The following is a 17807-nucleotide window of genomic DNA, read 5'->3' on the forward strand; positions in this document are numbered from 1 at the left end:
TATAAGGAATCACTATAACTTAAAAACTTAATGAAGCTGCCTGCATGGTTTTGGTTGTCTGAAGCCTTCAGTGAAAACCCATTGGTCTGATAGTTGGTCTGACTCCACCCACAATTGTAAGGAGGAAAATCATATGTTCACCATTTTCTTGCTATGATAAGCCTAAATACATCTTCAGAAGTCTTAAATTCACAATGGCCATGCCTTATAGCTTTTCCGTTCAGTGTAAACCAACCAAACAACTGTTAAATGGACTGTGCAATATCTCAGGATTGGAGCCGATAAGCATCATGGTCCTCAGGAAGGTGTTAGGCCTCAGGCTTCATGCATATAGGCTTGAGGCCTCGGGCTTCAGGTGTTAGCCTATGGGCCAGTGCAATTGCAATCTCTCTGAGCGATATAACCATGATGTATTGTATACGAGCAGAGTATCCGCCCTACGGGTGATCTCGTTCCAAGCATACAACACATTCTTCTGATGCATGCCTTTATTTGGGTGGTGTATAGGCAACTGACAGCTCTGTACATGCAAAAAATATATATATATATATATATATATATATATATATATATATATATATATATATATATATATATATATATATATACATATACAGTATATAACCCAGGCTATGTGCACGAAGCAAAAAATTCTGACTGCTTATAATTCAAAACACCTCACAGCACTGGAAAATGTGGGGACAGGAATACTGAACTGTAAATGGTGGAGACTTGCAATACCCTCTTCTACCTGGAGGTGGTGCTACACAATACACATTTACATAGAGAATTTGCGGCCCTCCAAAGACCACCGGCAAAGATAAAAACACCTCGATATATTAATTGGGGTCCCAGAACTGTAGGAGTAGTGTGACAAACACACCTACAAAAACACACAAATACCAGTGTGTGAATTATAGCAAGGATGCACAAAAGCAGTGGGCATGTTTTTGCTTCATGTCTGTAACATGGGTTATTTGGGCAATGGTCTGTTGCCAATACAACACCTAAATAAAGGGATGGGCAATTAGAGACTAAATCGAGGCAGCAGGCTGTTGCCAATACACTGCCCAAATAAAGGGAAGAGCATTTTAGAAAATAAATAAAGGTTTCAGCCCGACTGAGCTTGCCACACTTATCCACGAGGCAGCTCTCATTGTGCGAGATGAAGCACCAATGGTGCATTGCCATATGCTTGAGGCAATGGACTGGGCGTTGTGTGATTTGATGCAGGATGATTTTCCATTTGCAGGCAAATTAATTTTACTTGGCGGTGACTTCCGCCAAGTCCAGCCAATAGTCAAGCATGGTTCATGGCTGCAAATAACGGATTCATGTATTAAATGCTCTGCTCTATGACAGCACTTCCACATTTATAAGCTTTGTGAAAATATCTGAGTATGGCATGGGGGAGAGATTGACGAGCATGGCGAGAAATATGCCAAATGCCTTATACAACTGGTTAATGGTGAACTAAGAAATGCTGCAATGGGCCAATTGCAATACATCACTGATGGTATTTTGCAAGCAACACTGCAACAGACAGATGAGTCATGAATGGACAATGTAGGAAATGGAAATGCAATACCAGAAGGTTTGTGTTTGCTTTTCTAACTCTGGAATCCAAGAAAAAGCTGCTAATACAGCAGGAATGATCATTTATGAAACTGCAATGCATAAATAACTATTTGGTGATTTGCTTGTGAATGGACTGATATTGAGGCTGAGGGAATCATGGCCCATAAATGTCTTTGATGGAAGTGGTTTAATTCACCAACAAAAAACCTCTTTGTGCCATAACTGTAGGTCAATTAACATTGGTCCTTGTGAAGAAAAACCTTGATAACACAAGGTTTATACGTAAGAAGATGAAGTCAATAGATAAAATACAACAATGTGAAGAGCTGATTGAGATGTTCAGATGAATTATGTGAAGAGAGCAAATAAAAAGAAAGGACAAGTATTTGGGAGTTAATCCACATGTAAGTCAAATCCACAGCTCTCCTTCCACGTGAATCAAAGAAAATCACATTTTCTGTTATATTTTTGTCTGTGTGCTGTTTGTATTTTCATCTAAATTTTCTGTGATAAATCGCGATTGTTGTCGATATTTGTTGAATTTGGTGTTTTGTCCTCATTAGGTTTTCTCAGATAGCCGGAGCTTAATCGTCTCAGTTTTGAGGTTGTATTGTCATCCTGTTTCTTCTATCTCATTTTTCCCCCCAAATGCTATCCTTTCTGCGTTTTCAATGCTATCCTATTTTCAACACTATCTTTCAAGCCTCCCACCTGTCCAACACCCCACAAACACCAAATCCCTTGTCCTTCACTATGGGAACCTCAAACATCTGAGGCCTCAGCTCCAAACTAACACATCTCTCAAACCATGTTGCCACTGATAACCTGGACATCATCTGTTTAACAGAATACTTCCTCCCACAGGACATCCCTGACTCCTTAGTCTCTCTCTTTTGCTATTGTCTCCTCTGATTTGATTGACCTGAACCCTGTCCTGGCAGTGGTGTCACATTGTACATTGTGATCACCGTTTATCACTCTCAATGTACTAATGTTACACATCCCAACCCCCAGGAGTATATTTGGCTGTGACTCCCCCTCTGCTCCCACCTCTTGTTCATCTGTATGTTGTGCCTTCCTCCAAACAGTGATGAATCCATCTACATCTCTCTCAGTCAACATGGACAAACTCAGCCAAACCACTCATCCAAAACTCTCTCTCTTCCTCATTTGTGGCAATTTCAATTGTCACTATGTAAATTAGCTAGGTGTTGATACCCCTCTCACCATTTGTGGCACTTTTGAGCCCCTGATACCGTTGAATTAACATCAGGTGTGGTTGACTTAGTCTGTCATTCTTCTGAGGTCACCAGTGTATTGGTAATAGGGACATTGTATCGGTGGCATAGCTGTGCCCTCATCCAGTGATGCAACCAGCAGCCACAGGCTGCACATGAAGAAGAAGTCAACCAGACTAGGTTAAAGGCTGAAAAAAGTGATGTTAATGATTGGCTAAAGAAAAATGTGTCTGTTTTGTCAAGTACCATGTAATGCTGTTTTTCGAAAGTGTAATTTGTCGACCGTCGATGTTTGTGTGTGTAAGGTTTCAGAACAAGTGAAACTTTTGTCAGTCATGTTACAGGGAAGACTTTTGTTACCCTCGTCAGAGGAGAGGATATTGCATTTGGGTCTGTTTGTTTGTTTGTTTGTCCACACACAACTTTAATGTTTTTCTCCGCAACCACTTGTCCGATTGAGAGGAAATTTTCAACATATGAGCGGCTACTCGTGTAGAATGTTTAAATGATAAATATGACGTCATATGTCATGTGACGTGGCAGCCATGTTGGAAAAAACAAAAAACTTTGGACCTCTGTATCTCTGAAGCCGCACCAATGAAAAAATTGAAACTTGGCACACAGCAAGTAGTCCACCTGGAGAATAAGTTTCATTTTTTATGAGGTCATAGGTGCCCTCGTTATGACATCATAATTGCATATTAAGAAAAATGTGCCACATCCGATGAGTATAAAAAATTTTGAGGGTCATCTAAGGATAAAATGGTCCACATAATTTTTTTTTTCATTATGTCATCAGTCACGTGATTCGGCAGCCATATTGTTAAAAAGAAAAACTTATTTGAAGTCGCTGAACAAATCCAGGCGAAACTGTACTCATTTGATTGCCTGTCCATGAGGAACAAAAGTTTCACACATATCATATCTTAGGTCACATTGTTGGTAGCCAAATTACCCTTAAGCCAAAAAAATACACCACTCAAAAGAAGTCCTGCCGAGGGTCTGCAATCCCTGATTGCTCTTTTTCTTGCTTACATTTATTACTGGGGTTTGTCAGGGGTGTACCGGCCCCAGGGTTATTACTGGGGTGTACCGGCCCCCACACTTTTCAGCGATTGTAAGGAATGGATTCTGGGCAGGATGTCGGAGAGATCAAGCTGCGGTGCATAGTTTGGGAATGTCAAGATCTCTCACCTTGATTTCGCAGATGATGCAGTCATCTTTGCGGAGACTCTGGATATCCTTCTGGGGGCCCTCAAGGTGCTGAATGAGGAGTCGGAGCTGCTGGGATTACAGGTTTCCTGGGTCAAAACTCAGACCCCGGCTTTCAATGACATCTTGGATGCTGCTATCTTGTCTGTACCTGTTTCTGGTGAGGATGTTGAGGTCACGGAGAGATTCATTTGCTTTGGCAGTTATATTCGTCTTTGCTAGCTCTGAGCCAGAGGTCAATAGATGTCTGGGTTTGGCCTGGGGAGACATGGATTCACTGGATCATGGGCTGTGGCACTGTTGGTACCTCTACAGGAGGACGAAAGTCCGATTCTTAAGGTCCTTGGTGCTTCCAGTCTTGCTTTATGGATCTGAGACTTGGACTCTGAGCATGGATATGAGATGGAGACTTAATTCCTTTGGTACCAGCTCTCTTCAGAGAATCCTTGGCTATCACTGGTTGAACTTTGTGTCAAACAAGTTGTAGCTGAGAGAGACTCAAATGAGATTTGTTACCTGCATTGTCCGTGAGCGTCAGCTGTGGCTGTATGGACATGTGGCTCGTTTTCCTGATGTTAATCCTGCTCACCAGATTCTCTCAGCGAGGGAGCCTCGTGAATGGAGGAGGCCATGAGCCAACCACATGCCTTGTGGTTTCATCAGGTTGTTGCAATCTCAAGGAGATGGGGATGGGCCAGGCATCTGCCTGGGTTATGGCCAGATGGAGGCCCCTGGAGTACTGGGAGAAAGTGGACGCAGCGACGCGCTGCTCTGGCGTATGCTCCCATATCTGACCGGATCCTTCCCCTACTCACCCTTCCCTCTCTCCAATCCACCCTCCCACAATGCTACTCCACCCTCCCATCTCTAACAACATCATCCGGAGCTAAATGTTGTGTTTTCTATTAACGAGAGTTTTCTATTCTATTAATGACAAATGTTGTGGAAGTACGTAATATGTATAGTATACAATCACCCACCTCGCTGTGTTATCATAAATTTAAAAGGTAAAAGCCATGTTTTTGTTAAATTTACGCTGTATTTATTGTTGTGACATGTTTATTTCAATTTTAACATGCTTTCGATATATTTATGTGTTTATTACCTCCACCACCGAAGGTGAAGGAGGTTATGTTTTCACTCCATTCTGTCTGTTTGTTTGTGTGCAGGATATCTCAAAAAGTTGTGGACGGATTCGGCCAAAACTTGGTGCACATGTTGGGTGTGTGGCAAGGACGAATTGATTCGATTTTTGGTGAAGATCTGATTCGAGATATGGATATGAAGATTATTTAATTTTTCAAGTGATACTTCACCATTGAGAGGGCCAAAAACGATATAGTACTGCATAGCATGATATTTCAAAAATGTATTGGGCTCAATATGTTCTCATGGATCAGGCATTACATGACGGAGATATGCGCTCTTCCGAGTGCCCTTCTAGTTTCACCTGTAGTTGTCCCTTTGGCCCAACAGCAATGTGCCAAATGCATATTTATGAGTGTATATGCTGAGCTACCCCGTGCGGCATGCACGTGTCTACGCTGCTGTGCAAGTTCACAACATCACTCCCATGACCTTGGCCTGCACAATCCCTCGACTTTCATCCCATTTAGCATGCTTTGGGCATCGTATGGCAGTGTTTTATTATATTTTTATTATTTTTGTGGTCGCCAAATCTGCCCGCAGTCTCATTATCAGCTGCAGAGATGGCCCTAGTCAAAAAATAAAGGTGCAACATTCCACAGTTTGAGGTGGCTAATCAGCTTTGATTTGGCTTGGTAATTTAGAAAACACGTCAAGATGACAAATGGCTTGGAAATCGGGTGTTGTTTCACAACCACTTGCTTGGGATGACGGAGCATGAACCACTCGCTCAGGGTGACGGAGCAGGTGCCACTCGCTCGGGGTGATGGAGCACGAACCACCGCTCGGGATGACGGAGCACAGAGCACTCGCTCGGGGTGACGGAGCACGGACCCTTCGCTCGGGGTGACGGAGTACGTTCCACTCGCTCGAGTTGACGGAGCACGGACCACTCGCTCGGATTCACGGAGCACGGACCAGTGTGACCACTCCTTGGCTTTTTTCACAAGATCTTGGCTATTCGTTGTTCACCTTGGCGTCTTGGTTTTCTATAGGTTTTCTTGGTGTAAAGGTTTTCTATTATCATCGCTTTTCCGAAACCTTGTGAATTCTTGGCTTTTTTCATTGGCTCACCTTGGCATTTATGAAAATGAAGAGTGGTCACACCAGCACGGACCACTCGCTCGGATTTACGGAGCATGGACCACTCACTCGGGGTGATGGAGCATGTTTCACTCACTCAGGGTGACGGATCACGGACCACTCGCTCGGGATGACGGAACACGGACCATTTGCTTGGGGTGAGGGAGGATTTGCTCGGATTCACGGAGTACGGACCCCTTGCTCTGGTTGAAATAGCACAAACCACTCGCTTGGGGTGACGGAGCACGGACCACTCGCTCGGGGTGATGGAGCACGAACCACTCGCTCGGAGTGATGGAGCACGGACCACTCACTCGGGGTGACAGAGCACGGACCACTCGCTCGGGGTGACAGAGCACGGACCTCTCGCACGGGGTGACGGAGCACGCTCCACTCGCTCAGGGTGATGGAGCATGGACCACTCGCTCGGGGTGACAAAGCATGGTCCACTTGCTTGGGGTGATGGAGCACAGACCACACGCTCGGGGTGACGGAGCATGGACCACTCACACGGGGTGACGGAGCACGGACCACTCGCTCGGGATGACGGAGCATGCTCCACTCGCTCAGGGTGATACAGCATGGACCACTCACTCGGAGTGACAGAGCACGGACCACTCGCTTGGGGTGATGGAGCACGGACCACTTGCTCGGGGTAAGGAGCACGGACCACTCGCTCGGGTTGACGGAGCACAGACGACTCGCTCGGATTCACTGAGCATGGAACATTCCCTCGGGATGATGGCGCATGGACTACTCACTTAGATTTACAGAGCACGGACCACTCACTCGGGGTGATGGAGCATGGACCACTCGCTCGGGGTGACGGAGCACCGACCACTCGCTCGGATTTACGGAGCACGGACCACTCGCTCGGATTTACGGAGCACGAACCACTCCATCGGGGTGACGGAGCATACTCCACTCGCTCGGGGAGATGGAGCATGGACTACTCACTCGGGGTGACGGAGCACGGACAACTCGCTTGGGGTGATGGAGCACGGACCACTCGCACGGGGTGACGGAGCACGGACCACTCGCACGGGGTGACGGAGCACGGACCACTCTTTCGGGGTGACGGAGCACAGAGCAGTCGCTCGGGGCAACGGAGCATGGACCACTTGCTCGGGGTGACGGAGCATTGACCACTCACTCTGGGTGACGGAGCACCGACCAATCACTCGGGGTGATGGGGAATGGACCACTCGCTCGGATTTATGGAGCATGGACCACTCACTCGGGGTGACAGAGCACGTTCCACTTGCTCGGGGTGACGGAGCACCGACCACTCGCTTGGGGTGACGGAACACGGACCACTTGCTTGGGGTTACGGAGCACTCGCTCAGATTTACGGAGTATGGACCACTCGCTCTGGTTGAAATAGCACAAACCAATCACTCGGGGGGACAGAGCACGGACCACTCGCTCGGAGTGACTGAGCACGGACCTCTCATTCGGGGTGACGGAGCACGGACGACTCGCTCGGGTTGACGGAGCACAGACCACTCGCTCGGATTCACGGAGCATGGACCACTCCCTTGGGGTGACGGAGCATGGACCACTCGCTCGGGGTGATGGAGCACTCACTCGGATTCACGGAGCACTCGCTCGGGTCGAAGGAGCACGGACCACTCGCTCGGGGTGACGGAGCACGGACCACTCGCTCGGGGTGACGGAGCACAGACCAGTCGCTCGGGGTGACGGAGCACGGACCACTCGCTCGGGGTGACGGAGCACGGACCACTCGCTCGGGGTGACAGAGCACGGACCTCTCGCTCGGGGTGACGGAGCACGGACCACTCGCTCGGGGTGACGGAGCACGGACCACCCGCCCGGGGTGACGGAGCACAGACCACTCACGGGGTGACGGAGCACGGACCACTCGCTCGGGGTGATGGAGCACGGACCACTCGCTCGGGGTGATGGAGCACGGACCACTCGCTCGGGGTGACGGAGCACGGACCACTCGCTCGGGGTGACGGAGCACGGACCACTCGCTCGGGGTGACGGAGCACGGACCACTCACTTGGATTTACGGAGCACGAACCACTCACTCGGGGTGATGGAGCATGGACCACTCGCCCTGGTGACGGAGCACCGGCCACTCGCTCGGATTTACGGAGCACGGACCACTCGTTCGGATTTATGGTGTATGGACCACTCCCTCAGGGTGATGGAGCATGGACCACTCGCTCGGGGTGACGGAGCACACTCCACTCGCTCAGGGTGATAGAGCATGGACCACTCACTCGGGGTGACGGAGCACGGACCACTCGCTTGGGGTGACAGACCACCCCGTCCTCATGTCCCGCTCCCCCCTCATTTGCTCCCTTGTTCATCCTGATGTCCCTTCCCACATGAAATGTCCTGCATGATAACAAGCTTTGACAGGCCCCAGTTTTGTTTTTTGGAGGGAGGAGAGGGGGTTGGAGAAGTGAAGGACAAATTGACCCGTGTGAAGAATGCTATAAAACCTCAACGTTGTCCAGGTAAAAAAGGAAATTGTAATACTCACTGCCACCACTACAAGGTGGCACTACCCAGTACACATTTACTTCGACAATTTACACCCCCCCACCCCAACCCTGACAACCATGCGTGAGGCCACAGCCACATTGTCTATGTTACCCCCTCCCCACCAAGTTGTATTTGTACACTGAGTCTGGAGTTTGTAACTTAAAAGATGTCGCCATGCATAAGGAACAAAGAAAGTGAGAGGGACAGACAGCGCGAGCGAGAGAGCGAGAGCGAGAATGGTGTTGTGGTGTTTATGTATATGGATATAAAAAGGTCCAAGTGGTCTAAAGCTCTAAATGGTCAAGGGTCTAAGCAGTACAAATGTTATTTAGGTCTCAGGGTTCTTGGGGTCAATAGGGTATAAAAGGTTTAAAGAGTGAAGGGATATAAAGGTGTCTAAAGCGTTGAAAGGGTCTAAAAGGTAAAAGAGGTCTTAAAAGGGACTTTTGGGTCCTCTGGGTCTTTTGGGTCCTCAGGGTCTTTTGGGTCTTCAGAGACCTTTTGGTCCTTTGGGTGTTTTGGGTCTTTGGCGTATTTTGGGTGCTCAGGGACTTTTTGGTCCTCAGAGTCTTTTGGGTCCTTGGGGTCTTTTGGGTCTTCAGAGACCTTTTGGTCCGTTGGGTCTTCGGAGACCTTTTGGTCCGTTGGGTCTTTTGAGTCGTCTACTTCAGAACTACTGGGGACTGCGGTCCTCAGAGCCAATTGTCTTTCTGGCATGCTCACCGTTGTGGTGCCAGGTACGAGCCAATTGGCAAAGGCCTTCCCCTCCACACTGGCCTTGTGTCGGTTGGAAAGGAGATCTTTTGTTATTTCAGAGATCCACCTCCATGACCAACTGGAAGTTCAGTCATTCAAACTTCTGAGTCTCACTATCAGCCGTGATCTTTCTCAGGCCCCCCCTAACAAACGGACGCCAACGTTGTCAGACGGAATGAAAACCCGTCATTCTTGTTACAAAAACAGCTAAAATTGATGAAAAAGCGGCCGAAATTGAAACCAACACAGTAATTACGGTCGCAATAGCAAATATAACCGAAACCAACACGTTTATTCTACACGCAAGAACGGTCAATCCCGAAATAGAACGGTGGGGAATGGAAGCAACATCAGTTATTTCCGTCGCGAAACGGCGGAGAACGAAGCGAAAGCGATTCATTCCGGTTACCATAACGTGGGAAACATGGCGGCTTGAAAAGTTCTTGAAGTTATGGTAAGTTAACTTTCACGTCGTCTGCCTTGAATATATCATGTCTGCTAATGAAAACCCGTTTGTGGTACGGGATATTATACAAGCAGCGATAAATGCGCCCTCTTGACTTAATGTGTGGCTGACATTTCATGAAATTCGTGCCCCCGTGCTGCAGCGATCAGTGACGATTGATCGTTTATATTTGCAAGAGGTAAAATTTGATAGTAATAATAAATTGCAAATTTAAATAAAATAACAAAGTTAATATGAAGTAAAAACTGTAAAAAGATCCCATACACGATCCCCTATGTTGAACTGGGCATACACAACTAGCGATCCTTCACTTGGGGGATCGAAATACAGGCAAACCAAACATTATCATCACAACAAAATTCGGTTTAACAAATTGTTAAAACGACAGAAGGTACTCAGGTCAGGTATGGGAGCATGTGCCAGAACAGCGCGTCGCTGCGTCCACTTTCCGCCGGTACTCCAGGGGCCTCCGTCTGGCCATCCCCCAGGCAGATGCCAGGCCCATCTCCATCTCCTTGAGATGATGGTCAACCTGCAGCAACCACGAGGCACGTGGTCGGCCCACTGGCCTCCTCCACTCATGAGACTCCTTCGCTGAGAGAATCTGGTGAGCAGGATCAGCGTCAGTAAAACGAGCCACATGTCCATACAGCCGCAACTGACGCTCACGGACTATGCAGGTAACAAATTTCATCCAAGTCTCTCTCAGTAACCGCTCGTTGGACACAAAATCCTACCAGCGATAGCCAAGGATTCTCCGAAGAGACCTGGTACCAAAGGAATTAAGTCTCTGTCTCAGATCCTTGGTCAGAGTCCAAGTCTCGCATCCATAGAGCAAGACTGGAAGTACCAAGGAACTGAAGACTCGGACTTTCGTCCTCCCGCACAGGTACCGACAGCGCCACACCCCATGATCCAGTGAATCCATGACTCCCCAGGCCCGACCCAGACGTCTATTAACCTCCGACTCACAGCCAGCAGAGACATGAATATCACTGCCAAGGTAAGTGAATCTCTCCACGACCTCAACATCCTCACCACAAACAAACACAGACAGGACAGCAGCATCCAAGATGTCACCGAAAGCCTGGATCTTAGCTTTGACCCAAGAAACCCGTAATCCCAGCAGCTCCGACTCCTCATTCAGCACCTCGAGGGCCCCTAAAAGGATGTCTAAAGTCTCCGCAAAGATGACTGCATCATCTGCAAAATCAAGGTCCGAGATCTTGACATTCCCAAACGATGCACCGCAGCTTGATCTCTCTGACATCCTCCCTAAAATCCAGTCCATACAAGTGCTGAAAAGTGTGGGGGCCAGTACACACCCTTGACGAACTCCAGTAACAACTGGAAATAAGTCAGAGATGGTACCACCACACTTCACAGCACTCTCAGTACCAGAGTAGAGTTCAGACATCAGATCAATCAGTTTTGGTGGCACCCCACGAAGACCAAGAATCCTCCAGAGGACATCCCGATTCACTGAATCGAACGCTTTACAGAGATCAACATAGGCTGCAAGCAGCACCTGCTGAAACTCTCGTCTGCGTTCGGTGAGGACACGAAGAGCATGGATACGGTCAATCGTTGACCTCTTTGGTGTAAAGCCTGACTGCTCTGGACGCTGGTGCTCAAGCAGATGGTGGCGAACCCTATCAAGAATTATCCGCGCAGACCTTGCCCGGCACTGAGAGCAGCGTCACCCCTCGGTAGTTGTTGCAGTCTTTGCGATCACCCTTCCCTTTCCAGAGAGGGACAACAAGGCCCCTCTTCCAGTCAGTTGGGATGATGCCTGTGTTCCAGGCAGAGCACAAAACTGCATGCAACGACACGAGTGCAGCATTTCCACCAGCCTTGAGAAGTTCAGCATGGATGCCACAGATCCCTGGAGCTTTGCCCCGTTTCAACTGGTTCACCGCAGCCCGTTCTTCCACAAGCGAAGGTGGACCACAGTTGATTCGAGGGTGAGCAAAATAGGGATAGTAACACCCTTGACGTCCAACTCGACAGCTGGGGGATCAGCCTGGTACAACCGCTCAAAGTAACCGGCCCAGCGGGCCTTCACTTCAGAATCCTCTGTCAAGAGCCTACCACTCTCTGCTCTAACTGCAGTGCTCCGAGGGATGGGCTTGGATGAACGCAATGCGCGAATTCCCCTGTAAGCGGGACGAGAATTACCTGTCCACAGGTGATGCTCTACCCCCTCACAGATTCCTCGCACATAGGCCTCCTTGTCCACCCTCAGTGCACGTACAGTTTTACGCCTCAGCTCCCTGAACAGCTCAGCTCTGCCATTCAGCCTGGCCCTGCGACTCTGGTCAATGGTATCCAGTGTCCCTTGAGAGACAAAATTCTTCTTTGCCCTGCGGTGAGTTCCAAGACATCCACCGGCAACATCAAGGACGGTGGTCTTGAAGGCACTCCACAACTCTTCAGGACCCCCCAAAGCACCCAGACCCCCCCCCCCAAGTGTCCACTCAGCCTGTTCGCAAACTCTTCAGCTTCTCTCTCATCCCTGAGCTTGCCAACATCCAGCCTAGGCTGGGATGGTACCATTCTCCAGGATTTAAGGTGCAGCTTTAGAGTTGCTACAACAAGACTGTGGTCATTATTGAGGAACTGAGCACTCCAGTAGACCCTGCAGTTCTGGATCATTCTCCAACGACCGTCAATGAGGACATGGTCAATCTCCTTTGCCACACCGCCAGCGTTGGAATACCAAGTCCAGCGATGAGCTTGTGGGCGCTGAAACCATGAACCAGCCACCCTAAGTCCATGACCTTAGTGCTATTCTGGTTCATAGTTCCTGACCCATGGGGACCAACACACACCTCATAACCATCCCTATCAGTTCCAGTCGATGCATTGAAATCCCCCAAGACTAGAAGTGTATCTCGTCTGGGGCACTGATCAACCACAGACTCGAGCGTGGCGTAGAATGCATCCTTCACGGTGAGATCACTCGCCTCAGTCGGAGCATAAACAGAGACCAGGGAAATGACACCGAATGAGTGATGAATCCTTAATCTCATAATACGCTCGTTGACCGGTGTTACCTCAATTATCATTGGGGTCAGCTTATTGGACGCAGCTACAGCAACGCCTTGGGTATGGTAACCATCAGAGCGACCAGACCAATAGTCGATGTAACCACCCACCATTATCTCGCCGCAATCCGGTCTCCAAACTTCAGAGAGAGAGCTGCAATCCCGATGTCCAAACGCTTGAGCTCAGATGATAACAGAGACACGTGATCATCCTCTCTTAGGGATAAGACATTCCAGGCATCCACCCGAAGGGACCGCCTCAGGTTAACCCAAGGAGACCACCGTCTGGTGGACGACACCTCATCACCACTCCGACACACTCTCCCGCAATCTGACCCAGGGATGTTACCCCGTGGTTTCCCTCCTATCATCAAAGATTGGGGGTCCCGACGGCTTTTCCCCAATCCCGTCATCTGGTGAGCTGCCCTGTGAAGGGAAGCTGCGCAGGAGGTACTCCCACGGAGTGGGTTTTCAGATTTTTTTGCGTTTTTGTGTTTTGCGGAATGAAGGGTTTTACGGTGGCCGGAGTGAAAATCCTGCCACCAACCTCCTAATAAAAAAGGAACCCAACTGCAGGAGGATGTCCGCAGACACAGTTGGGCACTGGATATGGATGGCCGTTGGCTCACAAGGAGCTCCTCCGCCCTTTGACAGGTTTTGTTTTTAATCCTGCTGGGTGTCCATATCCAAACACCCTCCTCGCCAGAAAACCTGGTGGGGGAGACGGTTTAGTCGCCGACAACCCGACCATGGAACAGGTTAGTACAGGTTTACATGGTACCTGTAGCAGGTCACAGATCTAACCTGACCTGACATTGTCTTGGCGATAAGGTACTACGCACTATATATTATCTATATTACATTTATGTTTGAGGCACAAGCACTAAAAATGTACATACCGTAACAGGTCGTTCTACTGCATCCGCCATCTTCTTCGCACTACAGTAACCGGAATGAACCGCTTTTGTTTCGCTCTCGGACGTTTCGCGACGGAAATAACCGTTCATGCTTCCGTTCCCCACCGTTCTATTTCGGGATTGACCGTTCTTGTGTCCGTCACGACTGTTCTTGTGTGTAGAATAAACATGTTGGTTTCCATTATATCTGCTATTGCGACCTTAATTACTATGTTGGTTTCAATTTCGGCCGCTTTTTCATCAATTTTAGCTGTTTTTGTAACAAGAATGACGGATTTTCATTCCGTCTGACAACGTTGGCATCCCTTTGTTAGGGGGGCCTGTTTCTGAGGCAAAGCACATTTCAAAGTTGGCCTCCCAAGCCAGCCGCCAACTGGACATCTTTTGTCGTACAAAGTCCTTACTTAGCACACCTGAACTCCTATTGACCTACAAGCCCTTCATCTGAAGCTTGCTGGAGTACTGCTCTCCCCTTTGGGCTGGCTCCCCTGCCTCACACCTTGCTCAACTTGATGCTTTGGAAACCAAGGCTTTCAAGATTATTGGAATCTTCCAGCGATGGAGCCAAGTCCATAGGTCTGTCACTATGCCATCATAGACACGTCAGTGGTATCTGTTTTCTATCACATCCTTTCTGGTGTTGCACCCTCTGCTCTTTCTGTGCTTTGCCCCTTGCCCCACCAGGTTTCTGCAGGGCACACACGGTCCACCATCAATCCCTTTCTGGTGAAATGACCTAAATCCAGGATCAATGCTCACCTCCACTCATTCATTCCTCTTTTCTCCCATCTGTAGAACCAACTTCCACATTCTCTTCAATCTCATGTTTCCTTCCAGGTCTTCAAGACAGCCGTTCACCACCATCTCAGATTGTCCCCAATTCAAAACCATGATATTTTCTACCCTTGTTAACCCTCCCACCCACACCACATCTCAATCCTTCCTCCTTCCAAATTTCCAGTTTCCATCCTGAGCTTTTCCTTCTGTATCCATCTGGTCCACCCTATGAGTGTTGTAGATAGTAGAAAAATCGTGAAAATTATGATACAAGCATCAAATTTTGCATTTCTGTTCTGCAGGGCTTTCTGATCACATCTGCCCGATTAGCCATTTGAAAATCCAAATTTTGAAAAAAAAAAAAAAAAAAAAAAACTTGAAAAAAATTTGAAGTCACAGCTGGCTGAAATTCTTGAAGCGCAAGTGAACATCCCAGACAGGGAACCAAGGGGAGATGTAGTCATCATTGATGGCTCAGCACTTATCAATCCCCTACCTCCACACACTTCAAAGATATTTGATGACTATGTTAAAGAAGACATCATCCCAAAGTTGGAATCCTCTGGTGCCAGATACGAGAGGGTGGACGTAGTGTTTGATGTGTACAAGAAGTCAAATCTGAAGTCCGAGGCAAGGTTGAAAAGGGGGCAAGGAATCAGAAGAAGAGTGACAGGAACCAGGAAGACCCCAAGTAACTGGAGAAGCTTTCTTCGAGATGACAGCAACAAGACTGAGCTGTTTCACTTCCTTGCGGAAAAGATGTGTGAAGCACAGACGACAAGCACAGTCATTGTCACAAAAGGAGAAGATGCCATTAGCAACACAAGGAAGTCACTGGATGCTGTGTCTCCATGTTGTCATGAAGAAGCTGACACTCGAATATTTGTACACGCCAGGGATGCAACGACGGATGGAAGCAAGTCCATTATCATCAAGGCAAATGACACGGACATACTAGTCATAGCAATATCGGTACTGCCATCCTTACAGGAACTAGGTCTTGAGAACATGTGGATTGCCTTTGGCCAAGGAGCCAAGGTGCGATGGATTCCAGTCCATGAGGTAGTTTCTGCAGTAGGTCCTGAGAAAGCTTGAGGGATCCCACACTTCCATGCGTTCACTGGATGTGACGTCGTGTCTGCCTTCCGCGGTAAAGGGAAGAAAACTGCATGGCAGACTTGGAACGTCTTCGATAACACTGAACAACAAAAATTTTTTACTGGAGATGTGTAAAGTGATTTAGACTAATTTGGGTACGCTGATTTCAAAAATCATAACCGTTTTGCTGTATCACGTCAGGATTTTCAGTAACAGAAATATTCCCATTGCCTAGAAGTCAGGATTTCAATGAAATTTACAAAAATTCATTTATTCATTTATTTCATCATGAATGCTTAAAAATTATAGAAATTACAGAAAAACTCCACTAGAATGTAATTAAAAATGCTTTAGGCATTTGGCTTTGCGTTTGTGCTGCTCTGTGTCAGTTTCACGATGCAGGAACCAGCAGAAATCGCCCATCATGTTCGGGTTGTGCCGCCCTTGGTAACGCGTCTCCATGAGTGAAATCTCTTGGTGGAATCGCTCGCCGTGCTCGTCCGAGACTGCTCCCAAGTTGTCAGGGAAGAAGTTCAGGTGCTGGTGTAGGAAATGGATTTTCAGGGACATCCTGGAGCCAAGTTTCCTGAAGGACTCCAGCAGCTGCTGCACTATTTCTTCATAGTTGTCCGCGTGCTCGTTCCCCAAGAAGTTGTCCGTCACAGCTTTGAAGCTCCTCCACGCTGCCAGCTCTTTTGGGGTTTAGAGTTGTCGGAAAAGTTTCGTCCTTCATAATCTGTCGGATTTGCGGTCCAACAAAGACACCAGCCTTGATCTTGGCCTCCGACAAGGTGTTGCCAAACTTTTCCTTGAGGTATAAAACCCACGCCCATTCAGATCCATTGCCCGTACAAAACTTTTCATCAAGCCGAGCTTTATGTGGAGTGGTGGAAGGAAAACCTTGGCTGGGTCGACAAGGGCGACATGCTTCACGTTGTGTCGACCAGGTACATGCTCTTTTCGCTCTTCCCAATCTTTCTTCGTCCAGTGATTCTTGTCGTCTCTGCTATCCCAGAGACAAAGGAAGCACATGTATTTCGTGTAGCCTGACTGCAGCCCTAACAACAGCGCCACCACTTTCAAGTCTCCGCAGATGTGCCAGTTGAAGTCATTGTACTTGATGGAATCAAGCAGCTGCCGCATAGTCTCATAGGTCTCTGTCATGCCGAACGCGTGAGCCAGTGGGACTGATGGTTTCTCGTTGCCATTGTGGAGCAAAACAGCCTTCAAGCTGTTCTTCCCGAGTCGATGAAGAGGCGCCAGTCTGCAGGATCGTGATCACACCCAAGTTCTTTCAACAGACCGTTGATGTCACTGCAGAATGTCATCGTGTCTTCCATCTCAAAGAACTCAGCCATGTCTCTGTGACGTGCTCTGAACAAGGATATCTTGGTGTTAGGTTCAAGTAGATTCCACTGCTGCAGCCTTGATCCAAGCAGCTCTGCCTTCGCCTTTGACAGCGAGAGATCTCTTACAAGATCATTTAACTCTCCTGGTTCAGAAGGTGTGATTCTTGAGTGTCGGGTTCAAAAGGTTCATCATCACCATCCTCTTCACCACTGCTTACAGCTATGTTCTGATCAGCTGGAGGTGTTGGAACGGGGTTCTCGTCATCCTGAGGCACAGGTTTACGAGCAGAGACGAGTCAGCGTACTTGATGTGACCTTTATTCTTCTTGTTGAAGCCGGCGATGCTTGTGCAGCAGAAATAACAATCATCATGATGATTCTGCGGCTCACGCCATATCATGGGCACCGCAAATGGCATGCTCGCGCGCTTGCCCACCAACCACTGAGTCAAGGTTGTGTGACAGCTTGTGCAGCAGATGTGTGGTGCCCAGCTCTGTTCTTGGTTCCCCACCTTACACCCGAAGTAGTGAAAGTAGGCGGCCTTCATTTTCACTGCTGTAGATATACTTCGCTGTTGATCTTTTTTGGTATACCGACCACAGACATAACAGAAGTTGTCAGGA

At 48.2% G+C, this 17807-nt stretch overlaps 1 protein-coding gene and 1 long non-coding RNA gene across 5 annotated transcripts in view; one reads left to right on the plus strand and one right to left on the minus strand.

Annotated features, from left to right (window-relative positions):
* Positions 1-17807, minus strand: part of LOC147030159 (complement C3-like) — a 741443-nt gene that overhangs the window by 112887 nt on the left and 610749 nt on the right. The window lies entirely within an intron of this gene.
* LOC147030161 (uncharacterized) lies at positions 673-5776 on the plus strand. Its single transcript, XR_015056245.1, has 2 exons — positions 673-4188; positions 5198-5776. It is a non-coding gene; the product is annotated as an uncharacterized LOC147030161 (long non-coding RNA).

This window comes from Eptatretus burgeri, chromosome 3, assembly GCF_056783735.1.
Source record: "Eptatretus burgeri isolate ZD-2024b chromosome 3, Ebu_testis_v1, whole genome shotgun sequence".
Taxonomy (NCBI): Eukaryota; Metazoa; Chordata; class Myxini; order Myxiniformes; family Myxinidae; genus Eptatretus; species Eptatretus burgeri.